The following is a 12,139-nucleotide window of genomic DNA, read 5'->3' as shown; positions in this document are numbered from 1 at the left end:
GGCTTCTGGTTTGTACCTGAATATTAGAAAATGCGAATTATTAACTCTTCATGATTGTGAACCTAGTAGCTCTCTTAACATAGCTATTAAAACTGACATTAAATATTTGAGTATTATAATCTCAAAGAATACAAATAGTAGAGAAAATCTAAATTTTGAGCATATTACCCAGAAATCTAAAAAGATTTTAATCAGCTGGTTACAAAGAGACCTCTCCATCTTTGGACGTGTCTTGCTTACTAAAACAGAAGGTATCTCTTGATTGATTTATCCATCACAATGTTTATATGTTTCCAATAGACTAATCAATAATATAAATCAAATTAATTTCAATTACATTTGGAGAAACAATCAACATTATATTAGGAAGAATGATATAGTGAAGTCATTTGAAGAAGGAGGTTTGACTGCGATTGATTTTGAAGCAATGGATGGTTCCATCAAACTCAAATGGTTGCAATCTTTCATAAATAATTCAAACAGTATTTGGTTTTATTTCCCCAAAGTAATTTTCAAGAAGCTTGGTGGCATTGAATTTCTTATAAAGTGCGACTTTGAAATTTCCAAATTACCAATTAAAGTATCCATTTTTCACAAACAAGTTCTCCAGTACTGGAAAATGATTTACAAGCATAATTTTTCTCCACATACAAATTCGATTTGGAACAACAGATGTATATTGATAAAAAGAAAATCCATCTTTAATAAGGATTTTTTTTTTTTTTTAATTTGTTCATTTCAGGCACAACAATAAAGTTGAACATAAAGTGCACAAAAAACAAAAACAAACAACAAAATGTACCTGAAAAGGAGTGGGATGAAGAAAACTTATTAAATCCCACCCCTATATTCACTTATCAACAGAAACAATAAACTTCCCGCAGCTACGCCCAAGCAAAACAAATAGAACCTTCATAACTGAATACAGAATATATTAATTATAAATTGCGTTACCACAGGTAACAGGCAATAATAATTACAAGTAACAAACACACATACATATACATACATACATATATATCTACACACACATGTACATATATATACATACATACACACAAACTTTTTTTTCTTTTTTTTTTTTTTTTCTTTTTCCCCTTGGAATCCATACCAGCAATGGTAAGAGAACAGACATTTCAGAGCACACTAACACCATCATTGATTATACTGTGACCAGACCAACTGTTTGTAGAGAAATTTAAATCTATGAATATTTTTGCATTGTTTCAGTTGTAAACTCAGACTGTTCCAGATTTTCACACCACATACAGACACACAAAAACCTTTACGGGTTGTTCGAATTCTGGGTAATTTGAATTGTCCAAAGCCTCTCACATTATAAGCCCTTTCTCGAATTTCAAATATAGATTGTAAATTTGCAGGTAGAAGTTTATTAAAGGCTTTGTATAAGATTATGGATGTATTGTAATTAACCAGATCCTGGAATTTAAGTAACTTTGCCTGAAGAAAGAGTTTGTGAGTATGATCTAGATAACCAGCCTTGTGAATAATACGCAGTGCTCGTTTCTGTACTGTGACTAATGGATTAGTTGTGTTTTTATATGTGTTTCCCCACACTTCCACACAATATGTAAAATATGGAAGAACCAGAGTACAGTACAGAGTACGAAGTGCATCTTTATCAAGGTATGGTTTCACTTTATTCAAAACTGCGAGGCTTCTGGAAATTTTGGTTTTTATGTGTCTGACGTGGGGTTTCCATGAAATTTTGTTATCAATTATGACTCCCAAAAATTTGTTTTCACTCACATTATCAATGGGTACACCTTCTATAGTAATTGGTAATTCTATATTATATTTTAAATTACCAAAAAACATTGCCTTAGTTTTATTTATATTTAATGATAATTTATTTATATCCATCCATTTTTTAATTAATTTTAGCTCCCTGTTTACGGTCATTACAAGATCGGTATAATCATCGCTACTGAAAAATATGTTAGTATCATCTGCGAACAGTATGAGTTTAAGTACTTGAGAAACATCAAAAATATCATTTATGTAAACATTGAAAAGTTTTGGTCCCAACACTGACCCTTGGGGAACACCACATGTAATACCAAGTTTCTCTGAATGGTAATGCCCTATACTAACATATTGTTCCCGACCCGTTAGGTAACTTTTTAACCAGTTTCCAGCTTTCCCTCGAACACCATATCTTTCCAATTTATCCAATAAAATTGAGTGATTGATTGTGTCGAAGGCCTTCTTGAGATCAACAAAAATACCGACTGCATATTTATTTTTATCCAGTGCATTGGTAATTTCTTCTACTGCCTCAATTATCGCCATAGAAGTGGTTCTTTGCGTTCTGAAACCATACTGACCAACATTTATTATTTTATGTTTTTCAAGGAATTTTTCTAATCTTGAATTAAAAAGTTTTTCTAAAATTTTTGAGAATTGAGGCAGTAGTGAAATAGGCCTATAATTGGTAAAACTGTGTTTGTCATTACTTTTGTATAGTGGTATTACTTTTGCAATTTTCATTTTTTTCGGAAAACAACCAGACTGAAATGATAAATTACAGATATATGTTAAGGGACTAGCAATGTTCAGAATAACCTGTTTAACTACAGACATATTTATGTCATGATAATCCATTGAAGACTTACTTTTACATTTTAATGTGATATTTATTACTTCTTGCTCATTTGTAGCTGAAAGGAACAGTGAAAAGGGATTTGGTTTTATATTACTGATATTTTCATTTTTTTGACACGGGATGTCCGCTGCTAGTTCAGGGCCAACATTTATAAAAAATTTATTGAACCCATCAACAATGTTACTCATGTTGTAATTTACACCATTTGCATCAATGAAATATTCAGGATATGATGTTCCAGAAGATCCTTGTTTAATTAAGTTATTTAACACATCCCAAGTTCCTTTTATATTGTTTTTATTATCATATAATCTTCTTCTATAATAAAGTTGTTTACTCGTTCTTATAATATCAGTCAATTTATTTCTATATGCTTTATATCTTTGTTCCACTTCTTTTGTTTTTACTTTGATGAACTGTTTATACAGATTGTTTTTCTTTTTGCATGCATTGATAATTCCTTTTGTAAGCCAAGGACTTTTTATCTTTTTTTTCTTTGTCCTGTATTCGTTTACAGGACAATGTTTATTGTACAACATAGTGTAAATATCTAGGAAATTTTCATAAGCCTTGTCCACCTCTGACTCTTCATACACCGAACTCCAATCTTGTTGCGCTAAATCGAAATTGAAGGCATGAATTGCTTCTTCATTTATTGTTCGCTTTGCTATCGTAATCTTGGTATCTATTATTTTTTTTAAATCACAGTCATACAAAGTAAAAACTGGTAAGTGGTCAGTTATGTCACAGACAAACAGGCCACTATTAATTTGGAAATCCATGACATTAGTAAAAATGTTGTCAATAATAGTGGCGCTATGTGATGTTATTCTGCTTGGCTTTGTTATTGTTGGATATAGTGATAAGCTATACATCGTGTCAGAAAAGTCATCAATGGCTTTTATCCTTGTTGGGTTTAGCAAATCAATATTGAAATCCCCACAGATGAATAGTAATTTTTGGTTCACCGAAGAAAACACTTTTTCTATCCATTCATTAAAAATGTCAATACTTGAACTGGGTGTCCGATATATACAACTTATTATAACATTTCTCTTTTTTTCATTCATGATCTCAATAGTCAAACATTCCAAAATTCCATCAATAGCCATAGACATAGTTGTGACAACATTATATTTTATAGAGTTATGAACATATATAGCAACCCCGCCACCCACCTTATTTAATCTATTCATGTATTTTAAATCATATCCATTCAAACAGAAATCTATTCCTTTATCGACATTAAACCAAGTTTCAGTGATGGCTATAACGCTAAAGGGGCGAGAAAATTGTTGCAAGTAATCCTTAATGAAATCAAAATTAGAGTACATACTTCTACTGTTAAAGTGAATTAATGAGAGCTTCCCGTCTAGGTTGATTTTTTTTTCATATTGTTCCTGTGTGAAATAATTACAATTTTAACAAAAGAAGAGAGAAAATTACTTTCAGAATCTATTTCTGGGTCTATTATATTATGCTCCTTATATTCACAATCTAGATCAATTACTTTCTGTTGGAGAATTGATTTCAACGTGTCCATGTCATTTCCTGGTGTAATTAGAGATGTTGGTGTATTTATCATTTTTGATTGTCATTAGAGTTATATATTACCTCGATACATTAGTGTCAGTTGTACTTGTCCAGGTCCTCCATGTTCCTCACTATCAGTACTTTTGCCTCTTCTGGTGTCCCGTTTAGCTTGATGAAAATCTTGCAGTTTGTTACCCATGTATGTTGTATTTTACCGTTCTTCTTCAGTTGCCTTGCCTTCCTCGCGATGTCTGCGTTTTTTCGTGTCAGATGCTCATTAATGAAAACGTCCGTGCCTTTCAGTTTGCGTCCTTGTTTCAGCAGTGCGACCTTGTTTTTCCGATTGACGAATCTCATAATGACGGCCGGCGGTCTGTCGCTCCTCCTGGGCAGTGGGTGACATGCTTCTACATGCTCCAAGTCCATCTCTATCCCTTTGCTTTGGAGGAAGGACGCCACCTGTTGCTCCACCGAGCGGTTCTCCTCATCGCTTGGCTCCCCGACGTTCCCGGCCACCGCGCGCGCATACGAGCGCGGCTTGATTTTAATACCGCTGATGACCACGTCGTTCGTACGGGTGTACTGCTCCAGCTCATCCACCCGCCGCTCGAGATCCATGATTCGTCTATCCTTCTGGGCATTTTGGAGGCGTAGCTGTTTTACCTCCTCCAGAAGCCCCAGAAGCAGCTCCTGCTGCGCCCTGACTGCGGCCACATCTCCACACAGCGCTCCGAGGGAGGTTTTTATGTCCTCGACCTCCTCTGGTGTTGGGCCTTTCTTGGGTGGCATACTGGGTAACCAGCCTTTCCAGTCCAGGGGTCCTTTTTTATTTAACTGGCGAGCTAGCAGTTGCTGGTAGTTAATTCGTACAACTTGCTAGCTATCTCCCGGTTAGGGAGCGCAGCCCGAAACACTTCGATCGATAGAACTAGTAGGATGTTGGTTGTCCTCTTCTTAACCAAAGTCCTGTTTGCCGTTTTAGAAGTTACAAAAGTTACAAAAGTCATTGTCCGTTGATAAGCAGCGACTGTAGAAAGCTGTAGAAAGCTAGCAGTTCAATCCAGTGTCTTTTCCACAACCGGCCTCCGCCATTCCATGAACCGGAAGTCATGAAGCATGTGATAACAGATATGAAGCAAAATGGGATTGGATGGATCATGGAATTTGGACGGTTTTACACCTTTTAGACAATGATGGAAATGTGTTAACATATAACAAATTCATAGATAGTTATGACATATCATACACTCAAAGTAAATTCACTAAAGTTGTGAAAGCCATTCCCCCTGCAATGATTCAGATGGCTAAAGCCAGTTTAACCTATTCTTCCTCTATAATTTGTGAACCGTCCTTAATAATTGATGATCGCCAATTTAAAGGAAAGGCATGCAATAATAAATTTTTAAGGAAAATTCTCACCAAACAACTTTTCCCTTCTAAACTAAAAAGAAAATATATGTTTAGAGATTATAATTCGAAGTTTTTGACTAAGTATCTTTCTTTTCCAATTCCACCTAAAGCAAAAGAAAATCACTTTAAAATTTTAAATGCCATATATCCGTCCAATGACTATCTTGACAAGAAGTTCAATATAGACTTCTGGTGTCATGGTGGCGAGAGTAGCAGCATAAACAGGAGCTCCTGCATCGATAGCTAAAATAACCCGCAATTCAAGAATATAATCCATTAAAACTGACTTTCCCCTCAAGAATAATGAGCGGAGATAAAAATAAGAAGGGACGAGCCCCAGGCCGAAGCTTAGAAACGCGACTTGAGAGCAAGACATACGAAACACGCTCCGAGCAGGAGGGTGAGAAGATGGCGGAGGAGGCCTCAACATCAGCGTTAGGCTCCCTCAGACAGGTGGTGAGTGAAGTAGTGGCAGAGAGCATGCAAGACCTTAAGGCAGAGATGAAGAAGGAGCTATCGCTCGTAAGAACAAGTTTGAAAGAGGACATGAAAGCCCAAATGAGCGAGTTAACACACGAGATAAACCAACAGGTTACCGCCGCCACAAGCAGGATCGAGGAGGTGGGGAAACGTCTGGAAGAAATGGAAAGAAACATGGTAGGGAAGGAGAAATGGGACATTGGAGTGAGGGATGCCATTGTTCAGCTGCTGGATAACCAGAGGCAGCTCCAAGAGAAGGTTACAGATTTGGAGGGGCGCTCACGCCGTAATAACATACGGATATATGGCATCCCTGAGAACATAGAAGGCACCTCCATGCCAAGGTATGTGGAAAGCATGATGATATCGGAGTTGGGGGACGGTGTGGACTTGGGCAGCAAGAAGAACCTAGGGATAGAGAGAGCTCACCGGGCGCTGGGAGCACAGCCGCCGCCGGGGGCGCCCCCCCGATCAACGGTGGTGCGCTTCTTAAAGTTCAATATTAAAGAACAAATCCTATGCGCTGCATGGAAGAAGCCTGTATGTATAAAGGAGAAGCGGATTTTCTTTGATCACGACTATGCCGAAAACATACAAATGAAGAGAAAAGAGTTTGGCCCAGTTAAAAAAGTACTTAAAGAAAACGCCATCCGGTTCCAGACCCTGCTTGCCAAAATGCGGATTCATTTTGACTCGGGAATGGTCCTATACAATAGCGCGGAGGAAGCTGCGGCGGATCTAAGAAGACGCGGATACACGGTGGGACTGGTGGCATTACGGCGGAGATGATCAGCAGTATGCTACCGACGAGCGTGGTTGGGCTGCGACGTGCCGGGAATACAGCTGATCTACGCGGGAGCGCACGGGAAAAGCTGAAGGTTTTCCAGCGCACGGAGGACGTCGGTATGGAGGAGTAACACCCGCTGCCCTGCCCACCCCGTTTCGCTGTTAAGATGAACATGGAACGACAGGTGCACCGGGCTGCTGATATAGGGGTATATGGTTGGATGGCCTCCTCCCCTGGCCGTGATGGAACTTGGCACGTCAATCCCCCTTTGATCATGGAGTGGTGAGGGTCCGATGCAGGTGACTCACATGTTTTTAGTTTCCCTTTTTCTTTTAAAATAGGAAACGAGAGGGGCCCCACACTGTGGCATTTCCCCCCAGACTGAGAGGAGAGAAAAAAACCTCTCTCATGGAAGACCTGGTTTGTTTGGTTAAGACAAGTTCTGTCTTTGTTCATGTGTGTTTATTATGTGTTCTGAGGGCTGGGAGTATTGTTATGTTGGTGCAGGAAAATAAGTTGGAAATATATAGAATGTATGCGGTATTATAAGGTACTGTCTTTGAATGTAAATGGTATAAAGAATCCCATTAAGAGGAGTAAGATAGTTTCAAAGCTAAAAAGGGAACAAAGGAGGAACACGAGAAGTGGAAGAGAATGGGATTCAAAAATATTTATTATACCTCACATAGATCTGGGAAAAAAAGAGGAGTGGCCATTCTGATACCAAACAAGGTTGGTTTTGAGTTTACGGGAGAACATAAAGATAAAGAGGGAAGATTTGTGTTGGTGAAAGGGAAAATGGAACAGGAAGATGTCACGCTGTGTAATATATATGCACCCCCTGGTAGTAGTACAGGGTTCTTTAAGGAGATATTCAGTCTTATTGCCGCAGAAAGTGTTGGAACATGTATATGTGCGGGAGATTTCAATTTACTTCTCCATCCAAAATGGGATACAACTAGCCGAGACCGGAGGGGAACTAAATTAGAGAAACAAGTAAAAACAATGTTATCTGAGTTGGGGCTTATAGATATATGGAGATATTTACACAAAAATGAACGCAAATTTACATTTTATTCAGCGAGACATGATATGCACTCGAGGATTGATTATTTTTTAACTTTTTAGTAAAGATCTCCACAGAGTGAAGGATTGTATAATAGGACAGAGAGATTTATCTGATCATTCAGGATTAACTATGAAGATTGGGTTTAAAGCTAGCCCCCAAAACACCTTATGGAGGCTTAACACAGGTCTGTTAAATAATGACTCGTTTAAAAGAGAAATGGGACAGGAGTTAAAAACATATTTAGAACTCAATGACAATGGAACAGTTAATCCTACAATTTTATGGGATGCGGCTAAGGCATACCTTAGGGGTAAAATTATTGCAAAATGTGCAGTCCTAAAGAAGGTGAGCGCAAAAATGCTGTCAGATGCTGGAGACTCAGGAGGCAACAACAGGAGAACACTATTCATAAAGTTCGAAATTTAAAAACAAATAAGATAACTAATAAACTCAAAGAAATTCAGAGAGCATTTGAAGAATATTACGCTGAGCTATACACACAACTGGATAAAGCAGATGAGCATAAGATTCAGAATTTCTTATCCAGCTTAGATCTACCATTTATAGGTAAGCAGCAGAATGAAAAACTCATCAGAGAAATATCAGCAGAAGAAATTAACATTGGGATCTCAAAACTCAAGACTTTCAAAGCTCCAGGATGTGATAGATTCCCACCAGAGTGGTATAGGCAGATGAGGGAAGCCTTAATCCCACTATTAAAGGCCTCTTTCAACTACACTCTGAGTGGCGGGAGGCGTATATCTCTGTCATACCAAAAGCAGGGAAGGATAAAACTGACCCCAGAGGTTATAGACTTATTAGCGTGTTAAATATAGGCTATAAACTATTTGCCGCGATTTTGGCTAAGAGGTTAAGTACATTGATGCCCACGCTGATAGAGGAGGATCAAACAGGCTTCAATGGTATCAGACAAACACACGATATATCAGAAGGGCCATTCATATTATTGACCAGATACTTAAAGGGAAAACTGGAACAGTTCTCATTGGGCTTGATGCAGAAAAGCCATACGATACGGTCGGATGGGAATTTCTGTTTCATGTGTTGAAGAGATTTGGGCTATGTGACAGGTTTATTCAATGTATAAGAATGATTTATATGTCTCCAACAGCGAGGATCAAAGTTAACGTCAGCCTCTCAAATCGGATAACACTACAACGTGGCTGTAGGCAGGGCTGCCCGCTGAGCCCGCTGCTCTTTAACCTTTTCATTGAACCGTTGGCTCAATGCATCAGGGAAGAGACTCGATTGGAGGGGGTTACAACAGGGAACGTGGAAAATAAAATTTGCTTGTATGCAGACGACGTGCTGGTAGCGCTAGGAAACCCGAAAGAGGGAATCCCTCTGCTTATGGAAATGCTGGAAGAATATGGCAGACTGTCTGGTTATAGACTAAACATTCAAAAAACTCAAATCTTGACATTCTTTTTTAACCCCTCAAGACAATTGGTAGCTAAATATAGATTCGGATGGCATCAATCCCAAATGGAGTACTTGGGGATCCTGCTGACAAAAGACCTTGCATTGTTATATGAAGTTAATTATAATCAGGTGAACAAGAAGATATATGAAGATCTGGAGAGGTGGGGTCTGCTCCACCTCGATCTGGGCAGCAGAGTTAGAGCGATAAAGATAAATATCCTCCCAAAGCTGCTATATATGGGATATGCATTGCTCAAGATTCATATGGGGAAATAAAAGGCAGAGAGTGAGATATGCAACATTGCAGCTGCCTGGTGAGCGGGGGGGGCATGGCCCTACCGTGCTTTGAGGATTACTATCTGGCAGCCCAGATCAGACCTCTAGTGTGCTGGTGTAACTCTAAGTATGAGGCAAAATGGAAGGACATTGAGCTTTCCTTGATGGATTTCCCAATACAGTCTGTTCTGGGGTCTCTTGAGAGTTTGCCACAGGCGTATCAGATGCAAAATTTCTGTGTAAGTTTTTCCCTGAAAAAATGGGCAGATGTGATTAAAATTTTTGGTCTTAATAGGGAAATAGGGTTGCTGGCATGGCCAGCGTATCTCCCGTGCTTCTTTCCAGCATTGTTGGACCATAAATTTAGGGAGTGGTCCAGGCATGGAATCACCGCAATCTGTAAGATAGTTAAGCATGGGGAGCTGATAAATTTTGAGGACGTGTCAGATTTACGAGATCGGCAGGGAAGATTTTTATCGTTACCTACAGGTTCGGAGCTTCTTCCGGAAGGAAGTTAGAATGCCTGACGCAGATGTTAGTGGGGTGATCCAAATATTTATGGATGCTTATGGTGAGAACATTATAAAAGGCACTATAAGCAAAGTGTACAGAAGTTTTATAGCTATGAAAAAGACCTCAACAAGATATGTCAGTCATCGATGGGAAAAAGAAGCAGGTATAACTATCTCAGAGGAAGATTGGTCGCAGATGTGGAAGAATGTGTTATCTACCACAAATTCTTTAACATGGCGAGATTTTGGATGGAAGAATTTAATTAGATTCTTCATCACACCAAAGCAGAAATCCAAAATAAGTGGTTCAGGCGCTTCATGCTGGAGGGAGTGCGGGGAGGTCGCTGCAGGTTGCTTCCATGTCTTCTGGTCATGCCCTAAACTGAAGACCTTTTGGGAGGAGATTAAACAATTGGTGTTGGATGTGCTGGAAGTAACACTGGACTTCTCCTTTAGTACCATGTACCTTGGGAATATCCATGAGGATATAAATAAAAGAGACTCATACTTACTGAAAATAATTATGGTTGCATGCAAAAAGGCAATTACTAAATGTTGGTTACAGACAAGCCCCCCCACACGGAAGCTGGTCATAGACATTATTAACACAATTCATCATATGGAACTGATTACCTTCTCACTGCTTCTCACGGCTGCAGAAGGAGAAAGGAGAGAAACTTTGGGAAAGATGAGATCGTTATACGTCAAGAGACTAGAATCTGATACCTCTGTGATGCACACCAGCTGCAAATTTGTTTGAATGGAACATGCACCTGTGTAATATGTAATATATGAAAGTAAAACGAGGCGATGGGTATTTTGGACTATGTGAACATATGTGAATGTGTTGGTTTCCCTTGCCCTCTTTAGTTCTGTATGTAAAATAAGATGAAAATCAATAAAGAGAAAGTATTAAAACAAGAAAGAAGTTCAATATAGATACGAATGCATGCACTTTCTGCAATACTGATATTGAGACTACAGAGCATCTTTTTTATTCATGTGAAAGTTCCAGATCTTTTTAGGATGATTTTCAGTACTGGTTAACTTCTAAAAATATTGACTGCCCTTCTCTAACCTTTCAAGTAATTAGATTTGGCCTACAAACAAAAAATAAAAAAATAGAATTTGGGATTAGCAACTTATTTATAGTTGCAAAATTTTTCATTCACAAATATCACTTCTTGAAAATTACTCCGATTTTTGCTGGCTTTAAAAATGAAGTCCTGCTGTGGAAGGTTTCACTAGACAAGTGTAACTTAAATAAAGCTCACACCTTACTTGAATTTTTGATGCAGCTTTTCAATTGATGTAGCTAGATTGTATGCGCGTACTTTTGTTTTTTACTTTCATATGACAGGTCACGTTACTGTACTATGTATAGCTGTATGCTATGGTATGTCTGACCTATACTGTTCTTTAAATGTTCTTTGTTCAACGACTGCTTTGTTCTTAAACACTTATACCTGTATGTAACTTTTTGTTGACATAAAATAAGCGCTGTAATTGTTATTCTGTTTGACAATGAAGAATAAAAAAAAAACCTCCAGGGCTAGCTGATGCTAACCTTAGCATCAGTCTGCTGGGATATCGTCAGTTAGGAGGTCACGTGTCAGCGCCACAGGAGCTCAGGTGACTTTCATTTTCTGACGTCACACAGGTGAGCATGGAAACGGGTACCTAATGTTTTGTCCACAATCACTGATGATGACTTAATGTTACAAATAGCGCGCGTTCACTGTGATGTCAGTGTGAGCCGTCTGAGAACGGCTCTGTTACTAATAAATACTCTGATTACCCAGTTCTCCAGCCTGAAAAAAGCACCTGCTGCATGCTAACCCTGTTAGCTTGTTAGCCTCACGTTATCCGCTCTCACCTGTTGCACCTGGAAGCTCTGACAGCGGAAACACCAGACGACGTGAAACTCCTGACCCATGGCCCCAGCCCCACGGTCCCGTTGCTTCCGGTGTCCGTTCGGTCTGTTCAGTTTTGGCGGATCTGTT

The 12,139-nt window shown here is 38.8% G+C and overlaps 1 protein-coding gene across 1 annotated transcript in view; it reads right to left on the bottom strand.

Annotated features, from left to right (window-relative positions):
• The window catches only part of mrnip (MRN complex interacting protein), a 21,920-nt gene extending 9,781 nt beyond the window's left edge, over positions 1–12,139 (bottom strand). Inside the window, exons 1-2 of the mRNA XM_025898642.1 lie at positions 12,013–12,139; positions 10,770–10,789 (exon numbers count right to left, since the gene is read on the bottom strand). The gene's annotated coding sequence lies outside the window, so the exon portion shown is untranslated. The remainder of the gene's footprint in view (positions 1–10,769; positions 10,790–12,012) is intronic.

Source organism: Oreochromis niloticus, linkage group LG2 (genome assembly GCF_001858045.2).
Source record: "Oreochromis niloticus isolate F11D_XX linkage group LG2, O_niloticus_UMD_NMBU, whole genome shotgun sequence".
Classification (NCBI taxonomy): Eukaryota; Metazoa; Chordata; class Actinopteri; order Cichliformes; family Cichlidae; genus Oreochromis; species Oreochromis niloticus.
Note: the sequence above shows the minus strand (reverse complement) of the source record. Positions and strands in the feature narration are given on the sequence as shown.